General features: G+C 44.8%; 4 non-coding genes across 4 annotated transcripts; all 4 read left to right on the top strand.

The window, feature by feature from the left end:
- Positions 1-5,770: 5,770 nt before the first annotated feature.
- TRNAL-UAG lies at positions 5,771-5,852 on the top strand. The gene has a single exon. It is a non-coding gene; the product is annotated as a tRNA-Leu (tRNA).
- A 1,574-nt stretch (positions 5,853-7,426) lies between these two features.
- TRNAL-AAG lies at positions 7,427-7,508 on the top strand. Its single transcript has one exon. It is a non-coding gene; the product is annotated as a tRNA-Leu (tRNA).
- Positions 7,509-10,675: 3,167 nt separating this feature from the next.
- TRNAY-GUA lies at positions 10,676-10,765 on the top strand. The gene is given in 2 exon segments: positions 10,676-10,712; positions 10,730-10,765. It is a non-coding gene; the product is annotated as a tRNA-Tyr (tRNA).
- Positions 10,766-11,342: 577 nt separating this feature from the next.
- On the top strand, positions 11,343-11,432 carry TRNAY-GUA. Its single transcript is given in 2 exon segments — positions 11,343-11,379; positions 11,397-11,432. It is a non-coding gene; the product is annotated as a tRNA-Tyr (tRNA).
- Positions 11,433-12,539: the final 1,107 nt, after the last annotated feature.

The following is a 12,539-nucleotide window of genomic DNA, read 5'->3' as shown; positions in this document are numbered from 1 at the left end:
GTTTGCAGTTCTTCCATTACAGGCTGATTGCTGCTAGCAGATGCTATATTGAGAACACCTGGTGGTGTTTTTGAGTCCCATACAGTTAAAACAAGCGAACAACAACAACAAAAAAAATTCAAATTCTTAGATTCAGGAACATGTCTGAAACCATATCCACAGTGGCCACCCAGCTCCATTTTGAATGCCTAAACCACAGTTACTCCATTTTGACTTAAAAATCGACTCTTTTCTTTAATGGTTAAAGCAGATGTACAACCCATGTTTGACAGGTTGTAAGAGAGACTATTCTAGTTAGCATAAAGTTCAAGCCAAATTGTGTATAAACTAGAATAATGTGCTTATACCTCAATATGTGAAATTTTTTTCCATCATACAGATATGTTAAAAGTAAAAACTGGAAAAGACATGCTATGAAAATTTAAAAAAAAAAAGCTGATGTAGCTACCTCAGTATCAGATAATAGATTCTTTATGGTGAGAAATACTGTATGAGATATTGAGGAATATTTTATTATTAAAGGGTCAATTCTATACAAAGCACAATATTCCTTTTGGTACCTTTTAGTACATCCATACAATGGACTATTATTTGGCACTAAGACCTATAGGCATGAGCTATCAAGTCATGAAAAGACACGGCAGAAATAGTATGAACTGAATGCCTATGTTTCCCCCAAATTCATATGTTGAAACACTAACCTCCAATGTAATGGTATTTGGAGATAGGTCTTTGGGGGTCCATAGGGTTAGATGACATCATGAAGATGGAGCCCTCATGCTGGGATTAGTGCCCTTCTCAGAAGAGATGCCAAAAAGCTAACTTTCTCTTTCTCTCTCTGTACCATGTGAGGACAAAATGCTTGACTGCAAGCCAGAAAGATAGCTTGCATCAGAATCCAACCATCCTAGCACTCTAGACTTCTAGCCTCCATAACTGTGAGTAAATAAAATTCTGTTGTTCAAGTCACCCAATCGATGGTATTCTGTATGGCAGCCTGAGCTAAGACAAAAAACTCAAATGCATTTTACTAAGTGAAAGAAGCCCATCTGAAAAGCTACATATTATATGATTCCAACTACATGATGTTCTGAGAAAAAGGCAAAACTATGGACACGACAAAATGATCATTGGTTGCTAAGGGTTATGGGGAGAGAGGGATGAATAGTCAGAGCACAGAAGAGTTTTAGGGCAGTGAAACTGTTCTATTTGATATGGTGGATATATGCCATACATTTGTCAGACACCATAGAATTTATAACACCAAGAGTGATCCCTAATGTAGAGTTTGGGGGAGAAAGGCTCCATGCAAATGTACATGGTCGAGTCCCTTCACTGTTCACCTGAAACTATCACAACATTGCTAATCTCCTATACCCAATGCAAAATAAAAAAATTAAAAAATAGAGTGACCCCAAATGTAAACCATGGCTGGGGGTGACGATGGTGTATCAGTGTGATTCATTGCTTGTAACAAATGTACCTTCTACACCACCCTCGTGTAGAATGGTGATGGTGGAGAAGGCTGTGCATGTGTAGAGGCAGGAGGTATGTGGGAACTCTATGTGCTTCTTACTCACTTTTGCTGTGGACTTAAAACTTCCCTAAAAATAACTTCTGTTTAAGCTCTCCCACAACAGTCTTTAATTTCTATGTATCTAATAACACATCGTCAGAGGTAAGAAACAAAAGTAGACAGAAGTGAGAGAAGAAATAGAAATAGAAAAATACACAATCATGACTGGATATTTGAACAAATCTCTCTCAGTAAGTGTTAAACAAGTAGACAAAATATTCAGTGAGATCATTGAAGATTTTATGAACACAGGAACCAATATGTGGTATTGAGAGGTAATTGGATAGATTCCTAAAAAAGAAATTTTGAATAAAGTTTACTATGCTTATGTCAACTAAAAATTGCCATTTGCCCCCTGCCTCTACAAGGATTAAGTCACTAGCTGCTGCAGTCACTGACCTTCAACACATCCTGAAAGGAGCTCAGGGTGGAGATCAGGAATGAGGCACTCTGTGCTCTAGGAAAAACTGGTAGAACAGGGTATTCAGGTAGTTATTTTCAGGAGAAGATTTTATGAGCTCAAATTCTTGGATCTTCTCACATCTAGAAAAGCACTAAAATCATTAACAGAAACATTTTCTCCTGTGATTAGCAGTAGGCCTCTGCCAAAATGTGTGCTTGACTGAACATATCCCCCTTCACTCAAATCATATAGAATACTGACTTCCCCTATCCCCTGGTGAACGGAATGGCAACCCACTCCAGTACTCTTGCCTGGAGAACCCCATGGGCAGAGAAGACTGGTGGGTTATAGAACATGGGATCACAAAGAGTCAGACACAGCTGAGCGACACTGCACACTTCACACTTCCCTCTGTCTTCAGAGCAGAGAGTTCCTCAGAGCTCTCTGAGACACTGTCTCCCGAGCTATAGTCTCCCTAGGTAAAACTTAACTCACAATTCCCACGTTGTACATTTTTTCAGTCCACACAAACTTCAATCACTCCGCTGACAGAATGGAGGACTGTAGGTTGCGTGTCCTGGCAGACATTCTTAGGTCTCTATGATTCAAAGGAGAACACAGGTATTTTGCACACCACTGACAAGGGTGTGCACGCCACCCTGTTGAAGCCTGTACAACTGACATAATAAAAAGCACATTTGGACTTAGAAGATCAAGGTAGTTGAGATTCCCTGCTCTTGGACCAAGATCTTGCAGGTTCATTGTTCATGGACTTCAGACTTTCTAGATTTCAAATCTCTGAGGTTCTTCCACAGATGAGAAAGACCCCTGGTATTGCGTTTCCAGGATGATCTCATTTGATTAATTTGAACATGTGAAGAGCTGTCCATGTGGCCCAAGAGAGGGTAACAGTGCAAGCATTTCTCCTAGTTTCACCTGCATACTCACCTGTCATGCCCAGCAAAACAAACACACTTGGCCAGAGGCCTCAGAAGATAGCACAATTTGGTTCCATTTTTGTGTAGTTCATCTGAGATCGCCAGTGTTTCTAGTCCTGGGCATCCTTGGGTTCACAGTCTATTCATGTCTTAAGGGTCATAAAGTGGTCGGTACTGTTCCTTAGTATTGGAAAGAACTTTTCCTTGTCCCTAACAGTTGTCTTTACTATTTTGCCAAGGTTTTCTGCTTTTCCCTCTCGTTTATATCTAAGACTTCTCATTTTTCCCCCACTGCCACCACACTGAGCACACATCTCTTCCTTGCAAACTGCTTTCAAGACATCTGCAGATCTTTATATCTAAGGCTTCTCATTTTTTCCCCCACTGCCACCACACTGAGCACTATCTCTTCCCTGCACACTGCTTTTGAGATATCTGCAGATCTTTATATCTAAGGCTTCTCATTTTTCCCCCCACTGCCACCACACTGAGCACCAGCTCTTCCTTGCACACTGCTTTCAAGACATCTGCAGATCTTTAACTCCTTTAGTTCACCTTCCTCATTTCTGCTGGAATTCAAAAATTCTACAAAACTGATCTCTGCTGCAATCAATGGTTCTCAAAGCATGGTCCCTGGATCAGTAGCATTTGCATCACCTAAAAACCTGTTAGAAATATAAATTCTTAGGCCCTTGGTCTTCTAAACCAGAAATTCCAAGAGCTGAGTCCAGTGATTTGTCTTTTTAATAAGCCCTCAGGTAACTGTGATGCCTGCTGACATTTGAGAGTCAGTGCTCTACCGCTGGAGAGATGCCCCTCTCCAGTGATGTCTCTCTCCACAGCAGCAGGGAGCTCTGGCCCCAATATGCCTACCTCTTTAACCCTTGAAAATGCATTGAGGTTCATTGACAGAGATCCCACAGAGGATCTGAGTTAGCAGTTTTCCTTCAATCCCTGCTCCCTTCACTTTTATGTTAAAACTGACTGGATTTCAAGAAGAGATCTCTGTCTCTATGCCCAAATTTCCCCTTCGTATAAAGACACTAGCCATTTTGGATTAATGCCCACATTAATAACTTCATTTTAACTTGGTTACTTTTGTAAATACCTTGTTTCCAAATAAGGTCACATATTGGGGCACTGGGGATTAGGACTTCTATATAACCTTTTGGAGGGACACAATTCCACCTAGAACAAAGACCGCAGAATTTTACAGGAGGCTCTGGGAAAATCCTCTTTATATGTCCAGGGTACCCCCAACACCACCATAGGATTAATTTTCTCTTCTCTTGGGAGAAATTTAGAGACAGTGACAAGTGTCTGTTCTTAAGGAAGTAAGCCAGGTCTGGGTGCTTCTTCCCTAACATAGACTGTATATTTGCAAGAGAAGGGGGCATAGAACATGAACATATACAACCTCCCCATTTAAAGCTCTTCGTGGAAATGTGCTCCCCAAATAGCGTTAATGTTATTAAATGGAGGGTGTGATCCGATGTCATCAAGGAGCCACAATTTCTACTTTCTTAGAAGGCAGAAAATTGGCCTAAACATCCCCCAATCCCACCACCCAGCCTTTTGCTGTCACCTGTTCCCCGACCCCACCACCACCTCCAACAAGTCTAGGCAGTAGTTGTGAAATAACTCTGCTACAGCCACACACTAGCGAAAGAGATAGCAGCATCTGGTCGTTCTGTAATTTCCAATTCGTTGTAAGGAAAAGAAGCAAGAGTTCCTTTCCGCATAGGGAACACGGAGACTCAAGTGTGTGAACTCTAAACAGATGCTCAAACGTTTGGAAAACTGATGTGTGTGGCTGCTCTTCTCTGTGTCAAGAGGAGTGACAGTGTAATGCTAACTTTCTCTCTTTCCGACTGCGTTCCCAGGCTCTTCTCCGTAGGCCTGCAGGCTCGGGGTTCTGGGTAGGATGAGGCGCGGGAGCACGCAGAGTACCAGCCTGGGCTCAGAATCCTGCCTCAGTCCCTGGAGAAGGGCTTCTCTGGCTTCTCCTTCCGCAGTCGCCAGTAGTAATCGCTGCATGGCTACAACTGCGCGGGAGAGACAGGACCTCTCTGGGAGACGCAGAAATATATGTTCCAAAGAAAGGGACTGAAGGCTCCCTGGAAGCAGGAACCGATCCAACCTAAAAGACAGCCTTCTCTTGCAACAGGCTGAGTTGGGAAGATTCTGCTTGGGGTGACAACTAGGCAGCGGGCATTGACTGGCGTCGGCTTTTTGGGCTCTAGGCCACTAAGAGCAAAAGGGAACCAGGATACAAGGTTTTGTTTCGTTTTGGTTTTTGTTTGTTTATTTATTTTAATCCTTTAACGCACGCCCTATCCATGCCTCCAGGAGACTCAAGACTGCTCTCCTAGCTTCAGAATCGAAAAGTATCGAACTCAAAATTTAGCAAAAAAATGAAGTCCAGGCACGCGGAGCTGACAGGGAAAGGCAGCTTTGCTCATTCTTACTCCACCACCACCAGTATCCCCAAGCGATATAGATACTAATCACTTTTTGTCCAATCAACAAATAGTTTTTGAGCGCTTACTGGACGCAAAGCAGAAGCTGATGTGATCCACCTTCGGGAAGCTGTTTCATTTCACACCCTAAGAGCTGCGCTTCCGGAGCGATACTTGGCTTTGAAGTTATTTCCCTTTTAGTTCCTCGAGTGAGAAAAGCTATTTGGGTTGGGTGGATACAGGTTCGAGTTCCAGTAGAGCAGAGAAGAACTTTCTTAGTGTCCTCTGGTGATATCTAGAATCAAAGTTTGGGGTCACAGAGTAGAGGACAACGCTGAAAAACAAGGCAGAAAGGTATAACTAGCAAGTGTAGGGGAGTGCTTGGTGTGGGTACGGTAGCGTGGCCGAGCGGTCTAAGGCGCTGGATTTAGGCTCCAGTCTCTCTGGAGGCGTGGGTTCGAATCCCACCGCTGCCAAGGTTTTGTTTCTTGATCGTGAATGTTCACGACCCACGGCCTCTCTACAGGACCGGATAAGGACTTGCCAAAGGGATAGCATATAAGCTGGGGCCTTTTCAAGTTGAGAGAAGAGTCGTGGAAAGCCTTGAAATTACCTTGAAAGTGCACGTGCCCCACAGCGGGCTGCCCCAGCGAGGGGAGCAGGGAGTAAAGTCAGATGGTCTCATCATTTGCTGTTAAGCCAGCAAACGTCCGGCAGTTGCAGAATGTCCCCATGCACAGTTTCTGCTGCTGACTGCCGCTGGGATCCCTACTGTTTCCTACAGGATGATCTCTTATCTGCTGCTCTCCTCACTTAAACAGCACCCCCTCCCTCCCTCACCCTTTCTCTTTTCCTTCCCTTCCAGGCAAGGGTGGTAAAGTCAGGCCAGTAAAGAAGATGGGTTAAGTTGGAAGAGAATCATCGAGGGAGGCAATTGCTCCTCAGTTTACTATCTGTGCCACCAGGGAAGCCCCATCAGCTTAGGGAAGTGATTTAATTCCTAGGCTTGAGTCAGCCAAGGAAGAGTACTCTGACCCTACCTAGCACATAGTGTCCTAGGATGCGTTCAAAGTCAGAATTTGAGCTCTTTAAGGAACACTCTCACTTTCTGACTCTAGAGGGCAGTGCCTTTCCTGCCCAATGTGCACCACCTTTGGTTCCAAAAGGGTGCATTGGGTATGGTTTGGCACCTACTGCACTCAGATTTGAATCCAGGCATCTTCTCTTCTTTAAGCCCTTGAGGAGTCATTGGTTCATTTTAGTAGGTGGTGATGGTCCTGACTGGACTCATCTGACTTGTCACTCTAGTCAGCTTCTGAAAGTGAAGTGAAAGTGCTAGTTGCTCAGTCCTGTCTATTTGAGACCCCATGGACTGGAGCCCACCAGGCTCCTCTGTCCATGGAATTCTCCAGACAAGTGATAGTTTGGACAATTCCATATGAAATTTCCACATGAATCAATCAGCTGATTGTTTTCTGGAGAAAAAATAAAAGAAGCTTCTTTTCTAAAGAAATAATTCAGTAGAGCCACATGTGTGCATTCTTTGATGTCTCAGCTGGTGGAAATAGGGGGAGTTATAGAATTCTGTTGACATCTTTGGGTTGTTGGTTAGATTCCAAATAGGCGCTGGAGCATTTGCAAATGTTCTAAAAGCGCCACTGGATGTCATGTTCCTTTGAAGATAAGATTTTCGTAGCTTTAATTAGCAACAGTCTTCGTTTATCTTTGTAAGAGATTTATGGCAGACTGAGGAAGCCGCAAGGAATAAAACATAGTAACACTGCAGAAGGCCCACAGCCTAGTGTGTGGTACAGATTTAATTCATTCATTACCCATTTATTCATTCACTAAATTCTTCCCTTTCCTGGGTGGAAGATGAAAAATTCAGAGCCAACGAGGCGAGTAAACTTTTGCGATAAGTGTCCGCTGTGCCCTGAACCCCTCGCTCTTGACGTTTGAAGTTAGGACTTCAAGAACCCTTTGTATAAAGCAAAATTGAGATGTAAAGAAAGTATTATCAGAAAGAGTAGTGATTACACATCCAGCGTCCGGTAGCGTGGCCGAGCGGTCTAAGGCGCTGGATTAAGGCTCCAGTCTCTTCGGGGGCGTGGGTTCGAATCCCACCGCTGCCAGAGAAAGTTTTTGCCAGTTGCAAAAGACTGAGATCTAAAATGAGACAAACATTGCACCTACTAGGTTAGAGGTGAGAGACTGAACTTGTGGGAGGGAGGGTCAGTTAAAACTAGTCAAACCCGTTTTCTGGCGAGAAAGTTTTGCTAATTAGTAACGTTTTAATTAGTCTTCAAAAATTAATTTCACCAAGGGGATAGGGGTCATCAGAAACAAGTTTTAAAACCTTAAAACCGAAGCTTTAGGTTCAAACGCAACTCCGGAGGAGGAAGCTGTCACATTCGACAAGGGACTGATAAAAGGGCAGTGGAAAGGGGGAGTGGTGTCCTCCCCCCCCCCCACACACACACATTTTCACAGAGGGAAATTCACCAAGGCTTCGCGGGCAGCGTAAAACCGAAATTCAAGAGGCAACTCTTTCGGCAAAAGTGCAGGGCGTAGCCGTTGGGTCCATACTGTCGTCAGAGTACAGCGGTGACTTTAGAGTCAGTTCCTCAGGTCCTCAGCTCTCCATTGGTCTGTTTGCTCTGGAACGCATCTGCCTCCCCACGCCCAAGCCCCATTTCTGGTCTCCTGATACAGACTCTGCATCTTTCTCTACCAGGAAGCGAGAAGAACAGGGAGGGTCTGAGGGAGACTGTCTGGAGTGTGACTCAACAAAAAGGCAATGTCCACCGGAGGAGGGAGGTGTTTAAATTCTTGTAGACTTGAATCAAGGATCTTGGACAACTAACTTGGAAAATTATCTCACTGCCCCTACAGCTTGCTTTCAAAAAGTCCGAAAATGTTTTAACCCATAATCTGAACGCCTGTTAAACATTTTCACCTCTTGAACTGTGAATACAGTGAACTTTGAATCTTTGCCCACATTTCAGGGGTCCAGGAGAGTGTATGGATGGAATTTGGTGTCCACTGCAATCCAGGTTGAATTAAAATGTTACACCTTTCTCACTGTCTTTGGAGAGACCCATTTTGCAGGAGAGAGCACCCTTAGGCAAAGGAGAGAACACCTTCAGGAGGTGGTGAAGGGACAAAGATGGCCCATGTCCTTAAAAGAAACATCAAGAGAAGTTTCCAGTTCCTGGCTGAATTCTCAGTCTAAGGGTCTGCATATGATTATTCCTCTTTTGCTTAGAAAACTCACATAACAAAATTGCAATCTTTGTTTAACATAAACATTGCACCCCTGCACTCACCGAGCTGAACTAGAATGAAGAGAAACCCAGTAAAGTTCAAACGGTCTCAATTTAAATTCATGACAATGATCTCAAGTGCATCTGCATAATAATCTTACTATTTTTCTCAGTTGCTTCACTGTACCATTCTTAAAGGCTAATCTTTCATTCCTTCTATAGTGTCTTTAAAATAGCAATACCTCAGCATCCATTTTCACTCTCAGCTTTCTATTTCACTAAGGAGACAGAAGCATTCACAGGAGAATGTCAGCATGCATGGTACTACAAGGTACCCATCCACAGGCATCTGAGGACTTTTATTCCTCCTGTTACTGTGGATGACCTAGCTAAAATACTAGCTAAGACCATCCGCTCTAACTGCACCCTAGAAGCCATCCTTTATTGCTTACCCAAGAACATTCTTTCTAGTAGCTGTATACATGTAAATGGATATACATGGAAAAAATCAATTCATGAATTTTTCAATTAATACTTTTTTCTGTTTGGAGGCAGTTTTATTTAAAAGAAAACTGAGCATGATGTAAAGAAAGTTCTCATATATATGCTCTCACTGCTCCTCTTCCAATATTTTCCCTTCTAATGACAAATTGCTTTGGTATAATACATTTTGTTACATTTGGTGAACCAATTGTACCATTTTGTTAATAATTAAATCCAGGCATCATCCTAGCAAAATTTCTTTGTTTGCCATTAAAGATTTCTTCAAACCTGCAGAGTAAGAGTCTTGCAATAAAAGTCCAGGAGAATCTGAGCATGCCTAATTATAACCACACCCTGGATAACTATCCTGAACTTTTGGAACTCTTCCTTTATTTTCCCACTGGCTTGTCTCAGCCTGCATTTTAGACAAATATCTGTTACCCTATACGCTGCTCTCATTGCACCCAGAAAGTGTTAGTTTCATCTGAAAGAGCAATGAGTGCTGAAACTTGGAGAATTAGGAACAAATATACTGCAAGTTCTGACACAGAGATATAGAAATAGAAATAGAGAAAGAGAAAAAGAAAAAAAAAAGACAAAAAGCAAGAGAAAGAGACATAGAAACAAGGAAGAAAACAGTGAAAAAGTTACAGAGAAAAATCAGACCAAGAGGGCTAGACACCCTGAGAGACAGAAAGAAAATGAGAAACGGATACAGCAATACAAGAAGGGGGAAAGTTTAAGAGAAAAGCACGAACTTAGGGATCAAAAAGGGATCAGAAATACATCTGGTAGTAGGAAGGTGGTGGGGAAAATAAAGAGGGCTGAAGCAAGAGAACTGAAGGGTGCAGGGAGTGGGAGATATATGCTGGAGAAACAGCTACTGACAAAAATTTCGGGTCTGTGGGCAGAAAAGAAGATCCAAGTCCCTAGATTGGCCTCAGCGAGCAGGGCAGAAGAGTACCGACGGGCGTGGTCGTCCCCGCGGAACCTAACGCCACTTTCTCCATCCCTTCCCAGGAAGCATCATGAGCTCAAAAAGTCAGACTAGGTCTAGGTGAGCAGCGCAGTCCCGGTCTGGAGTGAGTGTTGAGGCGAGGTGAGTACAGAACCTGGGGCGGCAGTTGAGTGGGATGGAGAGAGGCGGTTAGAGGCAGCGATTCTCCTCAAAAGGTCTTCATCGACCCTGCAGGATGCTTTTCAGCTCTCCACTCCTCCGCAAGCCTGCCACCAACCAACCCACGCTTCCGTTTGGCTGACGCCCCCTTTACCCTCACCTCTTACAGAGTTTCGGACCTAGGATGGCCGGTATCCCACCACTCCGTGTAGAAAGGAGCAGGGGAGAGAAAATGAGTCAACAAGTGACTGTCCAGGCCCAGACATTCTGAAAATAGCCACCCCGGATGCCTGACAACCACGGAGCTGGCATGTACATCTTTCTTTGACAAGAGGGCTTGCAACTAACCAGAGGCTTGATGTACCCAGGGTCATCCAGTGTGTTGGCCTCTGTCCTTTCTGCAAAAGGGAAGGACCCGGCATGAGTCCATGTGCACCCTTCGATAGCTCAGCTGGTAGAGCGGAGGACTGTAGGTCTATTACATGTGGTCATCCTTAGGCCGCTGGTTCGACTCCGGCTCGAAGGAAGTGCCGCACCTGCTTTTGCCTCATCATAAATGCCACCACCTCCTGGCACCTAGTGCCTCTGCCCTGCAAACTGGCCCTTGCCCGTGCACCACAAGAGCGCCTTCATCTCACTGGACAAAGCCAATAACGCCCTTCCGGAGTCACCTGTCCCTTCCCCAAGTCCAAGGACACATGCCCTTCATCCAAAAGCAACCTAAGTAGACTGCCCCAACTCCTTCAACATCCCAAGTCCTTTAAGCTTTTATTCACGCACCTCTTCCTGGGGAGACAAGTGCCCCCTCTCCCATTACCACTTTGCTCAACACGGACAGATTCCTGACAAACACGTGTCCGCACAGGAGCTGCCCACTGAAAGCCCTGGAGCCCAACAAGCACTCGGGTCTTCTCATAATTCATGGAAAACCAAGGCATTCTTCTTGAAAATCCTCCCACTCAGTTTCCTAGTGGGTGGGATGGAAGGAGGCGCTTAGAGGTGGTGTTCCTTTGAGGAGCAGTGAGGTTCCCGTTCCTTAGCGCCTCTCATTTTTGCAAAAACAAAGGACCCAGTGCTTGTCAGTGGAGGACATAGACACGCACCCTTCGATAGCTCAGCTGGTAGAGCGGAGGACTGTAGACTTGATAAATGTGGACATCCTTAGGTCGCTGGTTCGATTCCGGCTCGAAGGAGGTGCATTGGTTACTTTTGCCCCATCATAAGGGCCACTAGTGAAATGTGTCCACTGACATATGCCCCCCAGCCCCAAATACCCCTTTTCTCCTGCCTTAGGAGGCTGCCCCAACAAGGCACCCTGTTGACCCCACCAAGCCCTTTAAACTTTTATTCACCCACCTCTCCCCAGGGACAGCAGCACCTGCTCTGCTAGTACTACTTACTCAACATGGATAGACCCAGCCACACAGTACCTGCCCGCCACAAGCCCTGGAGCCAGACAAGCACTGGGCCATGAAATGGGTCATGGGCAGTGAAGGCATTCTTCTTGAAAATCCTCCCATTCAATTGCTCTCTCCTACTCGGCCTAGTCCTAGGGTGGTCCCTTGCTTCTCTCTTCTGTCTAGCCCAACTGCAATCTCTGGGTGTCCTTGTCCATTTCTCCAACTTTCTCTCTGAGTCTCTCTCTTTCTCCCTCGTTCTCACATTTTTTCTCTCTGTGTTTCTTTTGAATAATCCATAAATATAAAGACATAGGGAGACCGAAAACCGCCATCACTATTCCTTTTATATACTGTGGGACAGGACTGCCACTCTGAGATTTACCAAGCCACTGCCAACTGTACACCTGCATTGAGAGCTACTGGCATTGGTAGCAGCAAAAGACACCAGGGCTCTCAGGATGGGGGAGAAGGCTTGAAGTCATAATGAAAACTTCAGAGGCCCAATTCACATCTCCTGTCAGAGAACGAGGCTGAGGCCATGGGAAAACTTCAAATTCCTTGAAACTTCACAGCTTTTCTGGTTGCTATAGGAAGCTTTGAGTTCCTTCTGAAAAACTAGTGATTGCTCCTACTCTGTACAATGGTGGGAAAAACACATGCACAGACTCCCCTGCTGCTTCTGATGGAAGACATAGAAATAGAGATGGAGATAAAGACAGAGACAGAGAGAGACCAAGGGTGATTGACTGCAAGCAGAGGGGAAGATAAAGAGAGAGGAGCAGAGTTTGTGAGCAAAAGGAAAGATTTAGAGTTGAGAGAGCCCCGAGAGTAGGAAAACTGGGGGTGGAGGCGAGGGCAGATAGTGGTGGCTGAAGGCAGCAAGCAGAAGGGGCCAGGGTT

This window comes from Oryx dammah, unplaced genomic scaffold (assembly GCF_014754425.2).
Source record: "Oryx dammah isolate SB20612 unplaced genomic scaffold, SCBI_Odam_1.1 HiC_scaffold_26, whole genome shotgun sequence".
Classification (NCBI taxonomy): domain Eukaryota; kingdom Metazoa; phylum Chordata; class Mammalia; order Artiodactyla; family Bovidae; genus Oryx; species Oryx dammah.
This window is presented reverse-complemented; position numbering and strand designations above follow the sequence as displayed.